The sequence below is a fragment of the Oenanthe melanoleuca genome, chromosome 1A (assembly GCF_029582105.1).
Source record: "Oenanthe melanoleuca isolate GR-GAL-2019-014 chromosome 1A, OMel1.0, whole genome shotgun sequence".
In the NCBI taxonomy this organism is placed as follows: domain Eukaryota; kingdom Metazoa; phylum Chordata; class Aves; order Passeriformes; family Muscicapidae; genus Oenanthe; species Oenanthe melanoleuca.
The window spans coordinates 20456223-20475781 of record NC_079334.1 but is presented as its reverse complement, the minus strand read 5'-3'; positions in this window follow the sequence as shown (position 1 = coordinate 20475781).

Below are 19559 nucleotides of genomic sequence, written 5' to 3'. Positions count from 1 at the left end.
GCTTTTCCTTTCTCTTTTCTGAATCAGTTTCTTCCCTGTTGGCTTGACCTGTAACCTGGTAGCCCCACTGGCACCTGCACTTTTCCTCTCCCATCTGTTTTGTGCCTGGGTCTTGATGTTTTCTTCCCAGACCTGTCTCCCAGTGTCTCAGCCCATTCCTCTCTTGGGCCCATTCGCTAGATAACACCCTTTGAATGTGAAAAGGCTTTTCCTGCCTCCAGTGACCTTGACCAGACTTCATTAGCAGTCCCTGCTCTGACCCAGCTCCTCCCCAAGCAGCATCAGCCTGTCTTCTCACTTTGCATGTGAGCAGCTTCTTCCAGCACAGGAGCCTTTCCAAAGTGAGTTCTCCAACTGCTGGTGTTTCTGTACCCCAATCTTTCCCCTAAGACCCACAGTTATCACACTACCAGCATCAAGCAGAACAGATTCATTTTACACATTATCCACTGCTTTAAAAACTGAGGGAAGTGAGTAGAGAATTGGAAATCCCTCATGTTGTTTTTTAGCCATTTCAAAAGTTACTGCGGGGTCTGATCACCTGATTTTCTCCTTTCCTATCTTCCTGTCTTTTTGTACCTCCATTACATGATGGCCCCCATAAGGGGCCAGATCCAGAAAACCTCTAACAGAGAATTTTAGATGCATCCACAAGATGTGATCTCCACTGACTTCAGTGAACCTACTCGTGTAATAACACATATGAGAGAATGTCAGAAATCAGCCTCAGGCAAAGAAGACGTGGTCATTCTCCACACAAAAAAAAATGAGACAGGGAAGAAATAGTGTCCTTTTATTACTCTGTGCCACCTGCTCACAACAACACAGTGAAGAATAATTGACAACAAAGGCCTCTTATTTCCCTCTCCATGCATTGCTCCTGAGCTGGAGTTTATGCCAAAGGTGTGACTGTAAGGTAGTTCACTTTAGAACACTTCAGAAGAAGGAAAGTAAATAACTTGAGAACTAAAGGCAGCTAAGATAAAGGTATGGAGAATTATAAATGATAAAAGGAAGGCCAGGAAAGCACTACTAGTCACCCTTTTTGATAATAAAAAATAAATCAGTGGCCATTGAATGAAATTACAAAGCAACACAATGTGAGAGGATGAAAGGCAATGTTTACAAAAGGTATAATTAAACCATGATATTCCCTGGTCTAGATATTGAGAAGGATCTCTCCCCATGTTCAGGTAGTTCAGCATTTATATAAATAAAAAGAACATCTGCAAGGACACTGGCTAAATACAATTACAAGGGCTATCAATTCTGATGCTTTAGGGCATGGTTACCTGCTGAGGTCAGGAAGAAATTTCTTCATGGTATAGCACTAAAAAGTAAAATGCATTATTGGGCATTGATGGGTATTGGACATCTTATTAGAAGGACCTTTAATCTGCTCCACTATGCAATTCTTTTGTTTCCCCCATATCAAAAATCAGTGAAGCATTTAGGTGTGTGCTTAAATTCCATTTTGAAATCAATAGGACTTAAATGTGCATAAATGTAAGTGCTCAATTAAGTGCTCTTCAGAATAGATATATTAAGGAACTACTTAAATTTTTAGAGGTATTGAAGCAGTTTTTGGTTCTGGTCTAATGTTTTGGCATCCAAATCACAGATACAACTTAGTGTATCTCATATATTATCAACTCACTTTGCAGAAACTCCAAACAACAACGTGATGTCAGTTCTAAGAAACTTCATCCTTTCATCTCAAAAACTCAAAAATTTGTGACTATTAGCTCTACAATTCATTTATACAGGTATAGCAATATGTATACAGGCATAATCACACAGGTCTAAAATAGTTAGGGTCTCTATTTTTAGGTTTTCTTTCATGGGAAAAGAATGAGCTTTGTCATCTGCTATAGTCTCCTCCCTCATGTTTGTATCCCACTGGTTTGTCTTGCAGTCCTAGGCAAGGTGTCAGCCAGACATGAAAGATCTTTGAAGATTTAAGTTGGATTTAAGTTGCCCTTTAAACTTTGAAGCCCATCCTTTTTTACCCTTCTTTCTTCTTGGAGGAGACATCATTCAACCCTCACAATCTTTTGGAGTCAGTAGGAGGGCCCTGAATACAGAGGAAACACAGCACTGATCTGATTTCCTACAGATCCAGAACATAGCAGATATTCCCAATGGGGAAACAGCTTTGATCTGGAGAAGGTCACAGAGAAGTATAAACAGAAGCTCGAGTGTTATTCACAGTCCTTCTGGAATGTTGGTGATAAGTGCTTAAAGGTGATAGATAAAGGAGACAGGGTAACTGAAGAGGCTAAAAACAGATTTACCAAAAACCCAGGTTCTTGCAGCCTATAGATTCACTCAGTGAAAAGGAAACTTAAAATATGGCCATAATGGTGGGAGAGGTTCCTCCCCTATGGGTCTGTCTCCTCGGTTCTGCTCTGGATTGCTCCTTTTGGAGAGGCTGCAGCAGCTTGCTGGGGGTGGCTGGGAGAGCTCCAGCGATGCACAGCAGGCAGTAATTCTTCCTTCCAGAGACTGAACGTTCAGCCTGAGCAGAGGGACCTACACGCTGAGATCAAGGGAACATTTCCAATGACTTATGGAGGAGCTGAAACTAGGCCTTTATGGAATACTAAATAATTAAATCAGACCTCATGTAGGCCTCTAACACTTAAGAATCAGCACTTAATAGCACACAGAAAGGCATAATTTTCAGATCTGTGCTAATAAGGAAAACCATAAATTGAGGGATTTTTCTTAAACAGCTCTTTTCTTCTCCTGATTGTTAAACATAAAAGTAAAGATGTTGCCTGCAGTAGTCAGGCATACAGCAGGCATACATCTTGAATTGCTATTTGCTTCCAGCTTCATTTAAGACAAAATTTAAACTGCTTAATTTAAATGCGCAGTCTTAGATGCCTATAAAAGACTGACTTGCAGGAAGTATTAAGCAGATGCTTTCTGAAAGTCTGTTCTACTTTAGTCATTTGTAGTTCAGTGCTCAAAGTATTTCCAACCTGGTGCCTGACCAGCCTGAAAACTTCAATGATGAAAAAACTGGCTTGGTAGTGGGCATTGTCTGCCTGGGCCCTCCTAAGGCTACTGAGGAAGGCTTAATCCTGTAAGATCCTATAGACAAGTTGTTGGAGTATGGGCTGAATGAGAAGACAGTGAGCTGGATCAAAAACTGTCTGAACAGCTGAGCCCAGAGGGTGGTGATCCTCTGGCACAAAGTCTATGTGGAGGCCAGTAACCAGCAGTGTGCCCCAGGGGGCAATACTAGGTCTGATTCTGATTAACATCTTCATTAGTGATTTGGATGATGAGGCAGGGTCTGTACCACCTGCAGTACTGTCTGCAGGTTTGCCAATGACACAAAACTGGGACTAGGGGCTGATACTCCAGAGGGTTGTGCTCCCATCCAGAGGGACCTTGGCAGGCTGGAGAAATGACCTGACAGAAACCTCATAAAATTCTACAAGGAACCCAGGCACCAGTAAATGCTGAAGATGGTCTTGCTAGGAAGCAACATGATAGAAAAGCACCTGGGATCCTGTTGGACATTGAGTTGAGCATATTCCAGCAGCATGGCCTTGCAGCAAAGAAAGCCAGTAACATCCTGGGTTGCATTAGGAGCAATGTTGCCAGCAGGTCAAGGGAGGGGATCCTTCTCCTCTGCTCACCACTGGGGATACCATACCTGGAGTGCTGGGTGCAGTTTTGGGCTCCCCAATAGAAGAGAGGCATGGACACATTGGAGAGAATCCAGTGAAGTTCACTAAGATGATGAAGGGACTGGAGCACCACACATATGAGGAAAGGCTGGGAGAGCTGGGACTGCCCTGCAGAGAAAAGAGAAGGTTTGGAGGGGGATCTTACTATTGTATATAAACATCTACAAAGGAGGGTGCAAAGAAGATGGATCCAGGTGCTCTTCAGGGGTGCTAAGTGACAGGACAAGGGACAATGGGCACAAACTGAAACACAGGAGGTTCCCTCTAAACATCAGAAAATACTTTTTTGCTATGAGGGTGGCCAAGCACTGGCACAGGTTGTCCAGGGAGACAGTGGAGTCTTCACCATTGGAGATGTTGGAAACTCATTTGAGATGGTCCTGAGGAACCTGATGTAGGCCCTGCTTGAACCAGAGCAGCAATAAAATGACCTCCAGAGGCCACTTCCTGTGAGTCCCAACCATTCTGTAATTCTCTGACCAGAAATCACAGGTGCAATTACATGTGTTAGACTGGACTCCTCTGTTTAAGACAAGAGTGAGTTAAAAACCTTCTAAAGAAGTTTCTGTGTATTAGAAGATTTCCTTTATTCTTTAGAAAGGATATGTTAAGAACTCCTTGCACATATAATGTTTTCCATAGTCTAGCAAAGTGTTCTGACTCAGAATTTCCTGATCTTCTAAAGCACTAGCATTTCCTATAGAATAGTATATACACTTCTGATTTCCTTTTAATATGGGATTTATAAAGACTTATTTATTTATTTAAAAAGATTTATTGTCAAATGTGTACTCAGCACTTCTAAAGAGTTTATATTTCTGTATCTCCACTCTGCTTTCATCAGACAGAGCTCTACATCCCTTTCTTCCCCATGTCTCATTTTCTGGGAGGGCTGCAGATATTCAGCACTCTCTGGGTTAACACTCAACACAAGTGAAAATCTTTATCTCACAGTGTGTGGACAAATTGCTTTTGAAACAGCTACAGAGGGTCATCAATTCTTCAAACAGACATGGCGTGAGTATCCCATAAACTGAAACAGCCGGTGCTGCACGGATTCATCTGGAGAGGTTATTATTAGGGAACTGGGGGTGCTTTCAAATGCAGAGATGCAATTTATCATGACCAGGTTTTGTTAGCAAGGAATTTAGACAGTTTCTGTTACTGCAACCTAATAAGTCATTTTATCAGCATATTTGTTTCCTTGACTGCCAACACCCCGGTAACTCTCATACCTTCTTAGTATCACATGGCAGGAAAACAACTGACAAATAAAGAGAAATCACTGGTTGTAAACTCACTGAAATTGCATATTCTATCTGGGAAGCTTGGATAATGCAGTTCAGTTATAAAGCAGAGTCCATTGAAGGTACACAGGTCTCTTGCTCTCTGTGTGTCTCATCTTTTACAGTATAAAGAAGGAACACTGTAACCAAAGAAATATGTCATGGAATTCTGTCCAGATGCTTAGCTACAGGGGAAACTGGCAGCAGTGTTCCTCAGTACAGAATAGGCAAGGGTCCTAAGAGGAAGCCCAGGATAAATGACAACACAGCTGAGGCTCCCTGCTTTACTCCATCACCAATTATTGGAAGACTTACACAGATATCTGCCTTACCCTAGTTAGATCTCTGGACCTCTGCATAACCTAGGGTCAAAAACAGGTGCTTGCAGCCCTTAGAAAAATCTGCTCCAATTATGTCCTGCAAGATCAATTTCCCCTTGTTTAGCTCATCTCTGCTGTTGCTGAATAATTAACCACTTATTTGACAAGTACTTTGCATCTTCTCATGTCCCTGAATCCCCAACCACACACACAAACAGAAGGCCAATTAAAAGTTCATTTACCTGTGACCCTCTGGGATTGCCACATGCTGTGAGAGTCAATATATTTTTCTTCTATTAGGGTAGTAGAGAAGCAATTTCTGAGGCTTAAAAGCATCAAGGAAAAGTAATGTGCAGACAGAATAGGCAGATTTCCTGTCTGGAGATTAAATGGAGAAAAGCCCCAGCTTTTTTTCAATTGCTGTAATGAACAAAACCAGCCTTAGGAAGGGAAACTACAGCCCACAGCTGGAAGGGCTTTTTAAATCAGAGACAACTTCTTAAAGTGTTTCTAAAAGCTGTGACAAAGCTGCAAAAGTACAGAAGGGATTTTCCATTTCCTCTGACAACCACAACAGAGCTAGCAGGCAGCCCTAATCAGTGGCACAGGGTCCCATTGTAGCCTGTCACTAGTGCTGTCCCACAAGGTTCAGAGCAGAGCCCAGTATTGTTTAACTGGCTCATCAATGACTTGGATGAAATGCACAGATGACACCAAGCTGGGAGGAGTGGCCAATACCCCAGAGGGCTGTGCACTCCTTCAGGAGCACTTTGGCAGGTTAGAGAGTTGGGCAGAGAGGAACTGTCTGAAATTCTAGAAAGATAAATGTAGGATCCTGCACCTAGGGAGGAGCAACCCCCTGCACCAGTACAGGCTGGGGTCTGACCTGCTGGGGAGCAGCTCTGTGGAGAAGGACCTGGGGCTCCTGCTGGACAGCAAGCTGTCCATGAGCCAGCAGTGAGCCCTGGGCCAAGATCAGTGGTGCATTAGGAAGGGCATTTCCAGCAGGTTAGGGGAGATGATCCTGCCCATCTGTTAAACCCTAGTGAGGCACATCTGGAGTGCTGTGTCCAGTTCTGTTCTCCTCAGTACAAGAGAGACATGGCACAGGGAGGTTGGTCCAGATGACCCACAGTGGTCCCTTCCAATCTGACCCATTCTGTGATTCTGTCACTTAAGTGAAGTTACTGCTGGTTTTACCCCAGCAAAAGTGGAGTTGGAGCCAGTGTGAAAGAAATCAGCAATGAGAAGGCACAGCTCAATCCACAAGCAGTGGACTCCTGCCCACAATGGCAGCTGTGTGCACAGGAATGAATGCTCCACTATAGTTAATGAAACCATTTACTATGAGCATACAATAATAGATATGCTCCATTATTTCAGTATTCATAAATAAGCAATTATTTCTTGCTGTACTTTGCAAAAAGCTTCTTGCTTTTCCTTTCAGGTTGAAAGTTTCTGTTCAGTTCTGCAAAGTTGACTGGTCAGAAAACCATTTTGCTTTTCAGTAAGCTCTATTTAATACCCTTGGTGTCATTCCAGTTTTAAGGAAAGCACCTGTGTTGAGCTACACTGCTGGAGCTGCAGGACAGCCTAATAGAAGAGCAGGAACTATTGGACTGTGCAAGTTATAGCCACCTGCCAATGTAAAAACAAACACTGATCCAGCCTTATTTGTCTTTTTAAACCACTTCATGTCAGAGAGCAGGAGTCGTGTCAGAGCACAGGACCCCTGCAATGAACAAACAGGGGAATTAATGTTCTCTGTGAGGCAGGGATGGAAACAGGTGATGTGGCATTTGTGACAGCTTTCCTCATCCCTGGGAATTCACAGCACAGTTTTATATCAGTTCAAAGTGAAAAGTAAGAACAGTAGGAGAGGCAGAGCTAGAAAGAAGCCTTGGCTTTGGGTGCCCATATCTGAAGGCAGGATATTGTCATCACAGAATATTTACCATGTACATAATTAAACCCCTAAGTGCCAGCTGAACTGGAAATCATGCTGTGTGGTGCCTCTCCTACCATCTGAATGACTGTTAGACAGTTGGCTCTGTTTTGACACAAAAAATGCAGTCCATCATAGGCCCATTCATCTGTCATCTGTTGCCTGCTTGTCTCTTTTCCCATTTAGTTGTGTACAAGATGAAATGTTTTCCTCCTGCTGCTTGTCTGGTTTTTTTACACTTAATTTTCTTTGCAGTTTTTTACATATCCACAAAGAAATAGCCTCAGAGAGTCACACTGCCAACCACAATCATGGATTGACATTATATTGGCTTAAGTAATAAACAGGCATCCTCATATTTTTCCTTTTTCTTTCTCATTACAAAGCTGAAATGAACAAATTATTAATTAGACGCCAGTCCCTGCCCCCCCACCCTTCACTTTAAATAACTTGGAGACAAGCAGGGGAAAAGTTACCAGGCATTGTTATGCATTCATTACTGTGACATATTCAGAGAGCCAAAGTAATGACAGAGTAATGCAGCCAAAGAAAATTACCTGTATTATATTGTCATAGGCGATTGAGGCACAGTCAGCTACACGTACACAAACCACAGGAATTGTTTAAAGAGCAAGTAGTTATGGGGCCAAGGGACAAGGAGTTTAAGATAAATACTCTCATGAATTATTTACAGGAAGACTGTGGAAGATTTTTTTTTTTCCAGAAAATAATTGCAAAAAGTAGGCACAAATCAGGCTATTTGCTGGGCTGTTCTAAAGGAATACATAAGTATGTATGTGTTTCTGTGCTGAACTGTGCCAGAGCTGTCTGACCCACTCTGGCAAGGGCAGAAGTTCTCGTTCTGTCTATTTTTACTCCTCAGTGATGAAGAAAATAAGATAAATGTTTATCCAAGAATTTAAGCTGTATGTGACCCTCTTTATTTGCAAGGACAAAAACCTCCCAAACTTTGGAATATTGCCTTCTGGCCTCCTGGTGTGTTTTTACATACCTCATGGACAGCTCCTGAAGCCCACTTCTTCCTAAAAAGCTTTTTCTTTTTCAGTCAGTGAAATAGATAAGAAACTCTTGAGAACCAGCGTACTCATGATTCATCATGAGTCATGATGCCTCAGTTTTGGAGTACCCTAAACATAAAAGTTAAACTTATCTTTCATTTCTTTAAGGAAAGAACTGAGAATGGATTTGCAAATATTTTTAGTCATCAGAAGATTCAAGAAAATGCTTTACAGCACCTTGATGGGCACCTCCTGCTCCCAACAGGCACAGATGGACATCATTTGTGCTGTGCTCATCACAACACGCTCTCCCTTCCCCCAGTCTCTCTATCTGCCAGTGAAATCATACTTCTGCAAAATAACCAGAGTATCCTCTGAACAAAAATTAAACAACTCACTAAAATGAGAAATAATTAGGATTGGGCACAAGCAGCTGCTGCATGCTTATTGTGTTATGGGCACTGATTTTCTGGAGGAATCTGTGTGTAAAGATGAAGATGCTATCTCTTAGAGATACTCTGACACAAGGTTCATCAAAGCTTGCAAAGCCACTATATTGCTAGCAAAATTTATCAGACTGCATGCCAGACTCCCACTGGCTCTCACCCAGATTCCAAGCTATCTGAGGAATTATTAGCTTAAAAGCTTCTTTAGATCTTGTCAGCTGCATCTAGCTCACCATGGATGTCGATAAGATTCACAGTTCTTGACAAAGGAGATGGGATCTGACTCCAGGGCTCCCTGTCCTATTTTAAGAACACAAATTCTTAATGGCTGTAATGAGAGGTGAGGGTGTTACTATTAAACATATTGAACTGATAATTTTCAAATGTTTTTTTCCTTTTTGAAACAGAAAGTGCAAGTTAAAAAGAGATTTAGGAAATTCTCAGTGAAGGAGAAGGGTCAAAATATCAGGGATACATAAGAGATAGGCAGTGAAAACCAAATCAAAATATTTAAAAATTATTGAAATTAAATATATCTCTCTTACTTGAACTAATTTTTGTGCCTGGGGAAGGTTTCTCACAGTGAACATTTTTGGGAGATTGATTCCCTTATTTTTTCCTAGGTTAGGAATAAATCTGGAATTAAAGAAAACGTTATGGGACTTGAAGTGTCTCCCACTCAACATGATTAAAAACAAAAAAAGGAGAACTGATTGACTCATATGTAATTTGGGCAACATAAACTTTGGATACTCCTGCCTGCCCTGACCAGACTACCAACATGGTGATTCTATTTATTCCATTTACTGTCACACAGTTAAATTTACCCAAACTGGTATTTAACACTCTACATGGGACCTTGCTAATGGTCTTGATTAACTGTCTTCTGAGAGTTCCTTGCATTCACATTGGAACTGCTGGTGATTTCAGGCAGTCAAATATGCATTTATCAAACAGTGAGAAGACAAATGTATGACTGTGTGGAAGAATACAAGTTTTTAACTTCCACAGGTTATGAAAAGGTAAAAAAAAAAAAAAAAAAAAAAAAACAACCAAAAAACCTCTCTGGGGTTTGTCAAACAAGCTTAATTCAACAGAAGAAACCAGATCTTTGCAAGGGGAGCTGTGTTCATTGCTGTGTCAGTCCATTGAGGTGAGGTGACAATGCTCCTGCCACACGCAGCTGCATCCCGCCCCAGAGCTCCTGCATCCCAGGCAGTGGGATGCTCAGGGATCCTCTCCCTCCTGCCTCTCCAGCCAGGCAGGGATGCTGCAATGTGACACGGAGCAGGACAGCTCTGCTCCTCTCCAGGCTCTGAGCCTCCCTGCGGGCTGGCTGACACTGCCATCCTGCTCCTCCCCGCTCAGCCCAGGCACCTGCCTTGGATTTCCAGCTCCTGTGTTTCTATCCTGACTCAAACTCGGTCCCCCTGCTGTCCACACCCTCCTGGGCCCTGTCACAGAGCATCTGAGCTGCTGAAGCACTCTCTAATCCACTAGGGAGAGTGGAAGCACAGGCTCACATTCCTCTTTTTTTTCCCGGTTACTGATCTTTTCCAAGCACTTTAGAAGCGTCACTTATTCAGGTTTCCTGACACTTCCCTTTGTAAGTCTTTATTTTCAACTTCTACTCACTTTGCCTGCACTAATGTTTCCTATGTGGGATTTTTATCTTTGAATAAGCATAAGCATTTTTTAAAGTTTTGACCAAAATGGTTGAAAAACTCCCTGAAATGAGACTAAGGGGTGAAACCACTATTTTGCCATGACACCAAGTAGGAAAAACTTTACTGTCAAAACTGTAGTGGCCTCATTCTTTGGAGGATGAACACAGTACCTGGTAGAGGTGGCCTTTCCCCCTTCTACTGTTGCTATGGAAAATCGCTTTTATTTGTCAAGGTTGAGTATTTGAGACATTTAATTTGTGCTCATTATGGCTTTGCTAGAGCTTGGCTGCTGAATGTTTGAGATGTTTGTGTGGCCAGCTCTGTTGTGCAAGCAGTGCCCTGAGTAGGAGCTGGGTGAACAGGGCAGGAGAGGCCAATCAGCACTCCAGCAGACAGACAGGAGAGCAGAGGGCTGGAACCTGGTTTTCCTGCCTTTCCCAGCATGGAGATTACTCCAACAGGGAGAAGGAAGGACAGCTCAGCACATCGTGCTGGGGGGAGAGAAGTTTACAGGGCTCGTGGTGAGAACAAATGCACAGAGAGTTCCAAAAGCCAAAGAGAGAGGGGAAGAAAGGGTTGAAAGAGAAGAGGAAAGATGAGAAATCTCTCCAGCCCAGTTCTAGCTGCTGAGAATGATGCTGTCTTTTTGAATTTGCTTATCTTTTGGTTGTGGAGGAAAAGTTCCAAAGTAGCAGGAGATGAGTTCAAACACTTGCTCCAGGACAACAGTAATATCAAAAAGCATATGCTGTATTGTGTTATCACCAATTAGCAATTGCTTCCACTGTGATAAATGGTCTTTGAATCATAAAACTTTCAGGGTAAGGAACTCCTAGAGAGTAATTGCGAGTTGCATACATCTGAAGTGTTTATGTAAATGCTTATAGTTAATAATAACAACAACAATAATGACAATAGACAATCCCCTGGTTTGTATGGTTGTGGTTGCTCAGAACAGCTGTTTTGATGAGACATCTGCCAGTAGAACAATTTAGCCTGAGGATAATGAATAACTGTTACTTAACTGAGACAGTATTAGCATAAACTCTGTTTAATGGGGACACATTTGGCCAGTGAATAGTGATTTCTTGTACTTATCTAGGTGTTAATAGTGAAAATTACAAGCTTGTGGCAAAAATAAATGAATTAATGGTCATACAGGATATACTGTGATTTTTTTGGGTTGCTTTAGTTTGGAACACCTTTAAGGGATCATGTCAGGGAGTGAATTATTCAAAACTTAGAGAACCTTTGTGGTGGGTGCTTAGACATGGTGAAACACTGATGATCATTGAGAATCTTGGTCTTTACCTTCTCCTCCGGAAGTTATTAAATTATGGAGATCATTTGCATCCCTATTTTATCTCATTATTTTCTCTCATCTGAATCTTTCCAGATATCCATAACGCATATATATATACATATATGTACATATATACATAATGCATATACATATATATACATATACATATATATATATATATATATGTATATGTATATATATGCATGTTTCACCCACCTGACTCGGGACTGTTTCCAAGTAAGATAACTGAAGCATCCAGAATGGAATTCCATTTAGAGAATTCTGCTCAGCAGAATTCACAATTTTTTCTAGCTCCTATATAGATGTGTTTCACAGTACTGAGGCAATGGCATAAAAACTTGTGGGCAAGAACAGGGGTATCTTGGAATCAGTGTTATATTTGTGATTTTTGTAGACTACTGATAGTCCATGCAAGGAGTAAAACCCTGCTTGTAAGTGATAATGTTATTTTCTTTCAAGGGAGATTGTGTGTGTTGGCTGTTATTCCCTGGCTTTAAGAGAATTCTAGCAAAGACTGTGCTCTTTATGATATAAGCTAAAATAATGAGGTGGAATGAGAGGCTAGTGCAGTGTGATTCAATGTGTTGGGCCAGACCTATAAATGAAGTTAATATAAACCATGAGACCTTTGAACACTGTGAAAAGCTGTCCTGGTTTGAAGGACAGGTGTCTGCCAATAAAGGCAGAAGCTTCTCTTTGAAAAGGAGAATGTAAACCCCCTCCCTCTAAATTATTATTATTATTTTGAAATTAAGGGGCTCTCAGGCAAAGATATGGGAATTAGGAATAACAGTTCTTTACTAGGAAAATTAAAATAGAAATACAGTATTACAAAGAACAATCCCAACCCTGACAGAGTCAGAATACAACCTGACACCCTGTCAGTCAGGGTGTTGGTAGCAGTCCCATTAAATGGTGGCTACAGTCCTCCTACAGTGGCAGATGTGGTTCAGCTGAAGCAGTGATCTTGTAGAAGGTGCAGTTTTCCTCTGAAGGTCCAGAGATGATGTGGAAAGTTCCAGTTTTCCTCTGGAATCCAGAGGAAAGAAGAAGGTAACTTGCTGTCCAAAATCTCAGTTTTTATCTAGGCAGGAAAGGCTTGGCTCCTCCCCCTGGCTGGAGCATCTCCCAGTGAGATGATGTAATTTTATCAGTCATACAGTGGGACTGAATGGGCCAGCAGCAGATGATATCTTCCTGGAGGGAGGATGAGTTGTGGAAAAGATAAAGATGATTGCCCCATCTAGTCTTAAAGATGGCCCATTAGCAGATGGTATGTGCCACGGAGATAAGGAATCACTGCCCCACCTGGTCTGAACAGATGGTGATAGAATACACATTTCTGGCCACATCAACCCAACACAAAAGCTAACTGCTATTTCTCTTGAGGAACTGAATTAATTCTTTCTCTCATAAGAAAGAGAGGCTGTTACCCTATTAGTGACAGAATTTACTAGATTTAGAAGATTGGCAGATAGTCCCCCCGTCCTGTTTTTACTGGTCTTTTCCCAGATATAAGAATGCATCTCCTGTTGTGGTAAATATAAAGGTAGGAGAGAGGTCTTGGGATTTGGAAGATGGAGAAGACTCTTTTGACCTGTGAGTGACTGATCTTTGGAACTCTCTAGGGAAATATTCACCATTTGGTCAGTAAGCCTAACATTCCTGCCTTCACTCTGAAACCCAGAAATTAGGAAATTACCATTTGGGCAATATTCATAAAAGAATTATAATTATTTCAAATGCATCAAAATATCTAATTTCCTTATACTGAATGCTTGATATGTCAATATAGCTACACATACATGTACCATTCCTATTGTGAGTCAAGTGTCTGGTGAGAATCATTTGGAATGAAAACATGTATTTGGGCAAGGCAACTAGACTGTCTTTTAAGCAGGAATTTTAGGCTGTGATTCATTTGACCTATTTTAGACACCTACACTACGACAAGATGAATCTGGAGAAGTGAATCATACCCATCGTTTCTGTATCTCTCTGGACTCCTGTTGAAACTGAAGCTGAGTTTGTGGGAGCTGCTCTAATTTCCTCAACATAGAGCACCCCCAGGAAGGCTCTCCAGTAAGCAACAAGAACCAGAGGCACCTTTGGGGTTTCTAGAATAGCTATGTTACTTAGAAATTAGAGTTCTTGCTGCTGCTGGCTTTTCTGACAGAAGCCCTAAAATCAGTTCCAAAGGTAGTTTGATGAGACAGCAATACTGATTTTGGAAAGTAAGACAAGGTCTACAGTCACAAGACTCTTTAACAAAGAGTCTTTCACTCTTTCTTGTGTACTCTTAGAGCCAGGGAACTCCTCTCAGCACCTGAGGTAGGACTGAGGGAGCTTTGAAATCTCCAGGATGGAGACGCTTTTGTTTGCCTGAATGTAGGTGACTGCTGTCACAGATAGAGGCCTTGCTCCATAGCACTCCACCTTTCACCAAACATCTGTGTGAGTGAGCTGGGATGACTTCTGTTGGTAACCTGGTCACCTCTACACCAGCTCTAATGAATCAAGGCAGTCTGATTTTAATTCCACTTCACATCATGCTCCTTGTCACGCCTGCTTCCATGAAAATCCACAGAATACTTTAGATGGGAAGGGGTCTCAGCTGGACATCAAGTCCAACCCTCATGCTTTAAACTGACCTCAAAGTTACATTGAGTTCATTAAAGCCTTGTCCAGTCAAGTTTTCACTCTATCTGTGGGTGGATATTTCAAGCTCTATACTATAGAGACTTCAAGTTTTGCTTACCTCTGTGCAGCCACAGGCTGATTTTGAATGAAATGCTGCATCATGGCCTCGTGCAAAACCACAGGTGAAATGTGCCAACATACCTTTAGCAGGTTACAGAGCACTGTCAAAAGGATATACAGCTAAAAGGTGCAAGGTCAAAGGAAGAGATGTTGCCCTGTAAAGAGAAGGCCTTAGGGAAACTGGTACAATATGGCAATTTGGGGAAATGGCACTGAGCTGGACTCTTACTCACTCCAACTTCACAGACTTAACTCTTGGCCAGATACCTAAACCACTTGGCTCAGTATCATTCCAGAAGCATTCCACATTTTCAAAAGTAATACAACAAGGAAATAAATCACCTTTATTATGGGAAAAGCAGTCGCTGTGCAGTCTCTGAGGAAAAGAAATGTTGTAAGCAGGAGGATGCATTTGTCTTGGAAAGCTCAGATTCCAATAAATACAGGTGATTGTGCATGACTAATTATACACACAGTCTTGTGCACAAAGTTATATACAGAAAACATGAGTATTTTGTTATGGCTTGAGGACTCCTTGAACAGCTCTGAATTTCTTGCTGGAATTTAAAAACTAATGCTGTAGCTGCTGTCTCAAAGGACAAAAAGTCAGATACAAGCTGTCAGGGTTGGTAAAAAATATTTTAGCCTTAGTTATTTTAAGAACTAACTAAAAAACTTAATTTTATTGTTTCTTCTTTTGTCTAAGCCCTCCCCCTCCCACAGATAACACAAGTCCTCTGCACCCTTCAGAAACATTGGAAAGACCTGATTCCATGCAGGATGTGCTTGTCACTTCCTCATGCCCTAAGGTACCTGTGCTTGAATCAGAGTTCACACTAACAGCTTCCCCTGTCCTTGCTTTGGAAGAGCACCAAGCTTTTGTGTATGTGTGTGCACATGAAGGCTCTGCTGGGCTCTCACAAGCCTCTTGCTCCAGTCACAGAGAGATCACCCAGCTGGTGAAATTGCTTTAGCCCTCCCAACCTCTGGCTGATACCAGGTTCGTGTACTTTGACCACGGATGCTACTGAGGTCCATTAATGGCCTGTTTTTATTGTATTTGTCCCCATCCACAGAAGTAATTACCAGGGACCTGTGCTTTCCTTGTGACTCTTTGCAGTTGAGCTCTGCCCAGAGCCAGAAGGACAGTGCATATTCATAGTAAGGAACTGAGATCAATTCCTCATCCTCACATGGCATTTTCACTGTCATTTTTTGAGATTACAGGGAAGGACCTTCTGCATAAATTAAATAAAAAACAAAAAACAAAAGACAAAAATCCAAACAAATCCTTTGGTAAGGAGTTAATAGTTTCTTATTCCATGTCCAATCAAGGAATATGCTTATTTATTGACTCTCTTTGTAAACTAGAAACAATTTTTTTGGCCTGATAGTTGCTCAGTATACTCTCCTGAAGAGCTGCAAGGTCTCCCACTAAGAGTAAGTGCGGAATTATTTGTACAATTGCTAACAAAATGGGATTCTGATTTAGGAGTGAAGTTCTCAAGTATGCTCATGTTAATACTAAAAACAATAAGAAATGTCATCTGAAATGATTGCTGGAAGTACCTTAAAGGACCTCTCTTCTGACACCTTTATTTATGAGTAGAACAATTTTCCCAGATTCACACAATTTGGGGAGCATTTCCTCTTGTTTTTGGCTTTTTTTCCCTCTGATTGAAATAATCTTTCCACTGTGAATGTATAGGCCAACAATCCTTCCTTCTGCTACAGGAACTCAATTCATTGCTGAAGGGAATAATAAAAAAAGAGACACATTCTGGATCTAAAGGGAACAAGACTGCAGGTCTGAGCAAGACTTGCCCTTGACATTTCCTCTTGCCCTGCTCCTGCAGGCAAGCAAGGCTATAGGGGCCTCTGTCAGTCTTATGGAAATACATTTCATTTGAAGTAAATGTTACCCTAGTCCACTGATGCCATAAAGAAAAATGTTTGTCTAAAGTTTAAAGGAGTGATCTCAGTTGTGGAAAGGGCAGTGGCAAATTTGGGAAGGCTTTGCTTTGACCTCTCTTGATCTGGACTTTATTGATTAATGCACAGAGTAGCCCAAAAAAGAATCCAATAATAAAGTGATTAAGAGTGCTGAACCCAAGAGTCCCCCGACTGACCAAATGTGTGTGCTGTGACTGTATGAAACAGAGAGACCATGTCGTGGGCAAATTCAAAACAAGATTTTGGGACTTCAGCTTCCCTTTTGGCAAACAAGAGGCTCCTGACAAGAGTTGTGGTCATTGTACTGTTAGTTCTTCACTCAAAGGAATCCATTTCAGGGATGAGTTTTAAACATGTCAACAAATCATAGCACTGACATGAGATTTTTAGCATTTCTCACCAGTTTTTTCCCATAATATAGGTTGTCATTACAGAGTGTTTCATGACAATAGCAAATCAGAACTGAATGCAGTGCTCTTTCTCCAGGAAGTCAGGCTCCAGCTTTCTGATGTAAAGGAAAACCTTTAACATACATGTGATCTGCTCACTACCCAGGAAACTTACAGGAATTCCCTGGTTTAGCCCACTCTTTATGTGCAAAAGCAAATTGCTGACAGGAGTTCTCATGCCTAAGTTTACAGTTTTAAGACTGCTTTTAATCCAAACACCTTTTTTTTGTTTTATCTTTTATTTTTTTCCCTCTCAAAGTTTTGTGGCTTGGGATGCTGATACCTTGCAGACTTTTCTCAAAGGATAGAGGGACACAGAGAATAAAGATAGCTCTGAAAACCCTTTCCTGGCTATCCTCACACAACAGAGAAAGTGAAAAGAAAAAGTGAAAAGAAAAATTTCACAGGAAATATCTGTTGCCTTTCTTCTACTCTTCCCTCTAACATGGGGAGGCTCTCCTATTCCAGAAGCAAATAATCCTGGGAGGTAAAATATTGCAGAAATCCCAGGCTTTTATGGACCAAGGGGTTCTTTCTTTCTTGCTTCCCCATGGTTCCATTGCACAGGAAAAGAAGAGCAAGCTCTGCTTGCCAGAGATGTTTACAGATGCAATAGAGGCTTGCTGGCTCCCAAGGAGATGTTTAATGCAGTATCAACATCACTATCCTGGGGCAGGAGTGCAGCAGGAACTGTCAGCAAGATCTCTCCATAGGTGGAGGGATCAGTGCATAAAAACTGATCAAAGTGGCAGTGCTCAAGTATGTCAGATTTCATTTGAAAAGTAATTTTGTTATGTGGTTTCCAAAGTCCTATTACCATTCCAGCTAAAGGAAGGAACACTCTGAATTGATAGCATCCCATATCTTAATTGCCTGAGCAAGTACCTGCTAGTGCAGAGAAGGGCAAGAAGCTTTTAGAGTAATGATAGAATTACCTGCTCCTACTGCACATTCCATGAGTAGATCTCAAAATAGTTCTCAAGAGGAAGTCAACTTCACTATTTCTGTTCTATAGAAACAGTTTATGCAGTTGATATTACACTTCCTTTTTATGCCTCCATACACTAGGAAAGGATTTTGTAACAGAACAAATTCTTTTGTAATGGGTAAATCACTAATATTTAATTAAGATAGCAATGGGTGATACTCATCAGCAGTTTTAAAACATGCCAGACTCCACACCTTTGGGAATATCACTTTTATAATCAAATAAGAAAATATACAAAACATAAGATTTGCATGGGAGCTTTATTATCTCTTTTATTTCCACAACTACCACTAAAGCCATTCCTCCTGGAAAAGGAAGAATAAATATCTTCAATGCAGAAAGTTCAGTGAAGTGGCAGAATTATCTAATGGCTAATTTAAAGATGCACATAACCAGAGCAAAGAGGTGATAGTTCTTTATACTAGCTGAACTTGCATCTCCTGAATCCCTCTTCAGAAGAATGGTGTGTGTCTTTGATCACAGCACTTCTCTGAATCTCTGATTCTCTTGGGGCAATGATCTGTTAAAAGTCTGACATTTTAAAGAACAGAAGAAAAGCATCTTGTTGTCAGCATTCCAAGCATTAGCCACATTTGAGAATGCAAGCTAGATATTTTATGTGTGACCAATACTGTATGGTATGCATGTGTGCTCAGAGAATTTACTGATTTTGAGGTGCAATTTCTTGCTTCTAAGAGTGTACATTTATAAGGAGTATCTGGTATCTTGAATAGGCATCTCTACTTTTGTAGGATGGCAGCTGCTTTCTCTTTCTGCTCATCTTGTTCAATATTAAAAACAAACAAAATAAACCACACCACAACCCTAAAAAAATATCCACAGGAACCATCCCACTTTATTGTGGAAACCTCTCCTTCAACATTTTTAACATGTAAATATTGTAATTAAGAAACATCTTGTCATGCAGTTGTACAGAAACCGTGGGTGAAAGTACCCTGAAGGTGATCCCACAAGTACTCACAGTGTCATTCACTGTTTTGCTGAGCAGGCATTCCAAACCCAGCATGTCATCTTGTGTTCTTTTCCTAATTCCCAGGGTTAATTCAACAGAACAAGGAGAAAAAAGAGAAGAGTTTGGTTCCTTAATTGATAGTGTTATTAAATGAAGCATTTAAAACAATCAAAATTTAGTTTTCTTCTCTGTTGAATGCTGTGTTTTTCCCACTTAGTGAGACCTGTTGCCTTAGAGCACGATTTTTCCACTGCTTTGGTAGGATTTCCTGTGGACATGCTAGCTTTGAACCCTACCTCTCTAGTGACAGTGGCAGTACAAAATTCAGACCAGAATATTTGACCAGTTTTACTTTCTTCTCTAAACTTAGTGCCACTATTGCTATGCTGATACAAATTCCAATGAGCTGTAGTTAGAGCTCTGACTATGGCTTTGTAAACACGATTTTTTTCCCCCCTCAAAACTTGTTTTCATGCAGATATCTATTTTTCTTGATCAGGTTTTTAACAATTTTTTGCTCTGGAATTTTGGGGAAGGAACAGAGAATAACTGCAGTACAAACCTATATGGCACATCTTCTGGAAGAGTGTATTCCCTAATTGCTGGTGCCATTAAATCTTGGAGAGTTCATGTAGTCATCAGTAATGCCACTGGTGAAGAAGCTCCAGAAGAGGGTGGCAGGGAGAGGAATTGGGGAGGACAGGCCAAGGGGGGTTGCTTGGGCA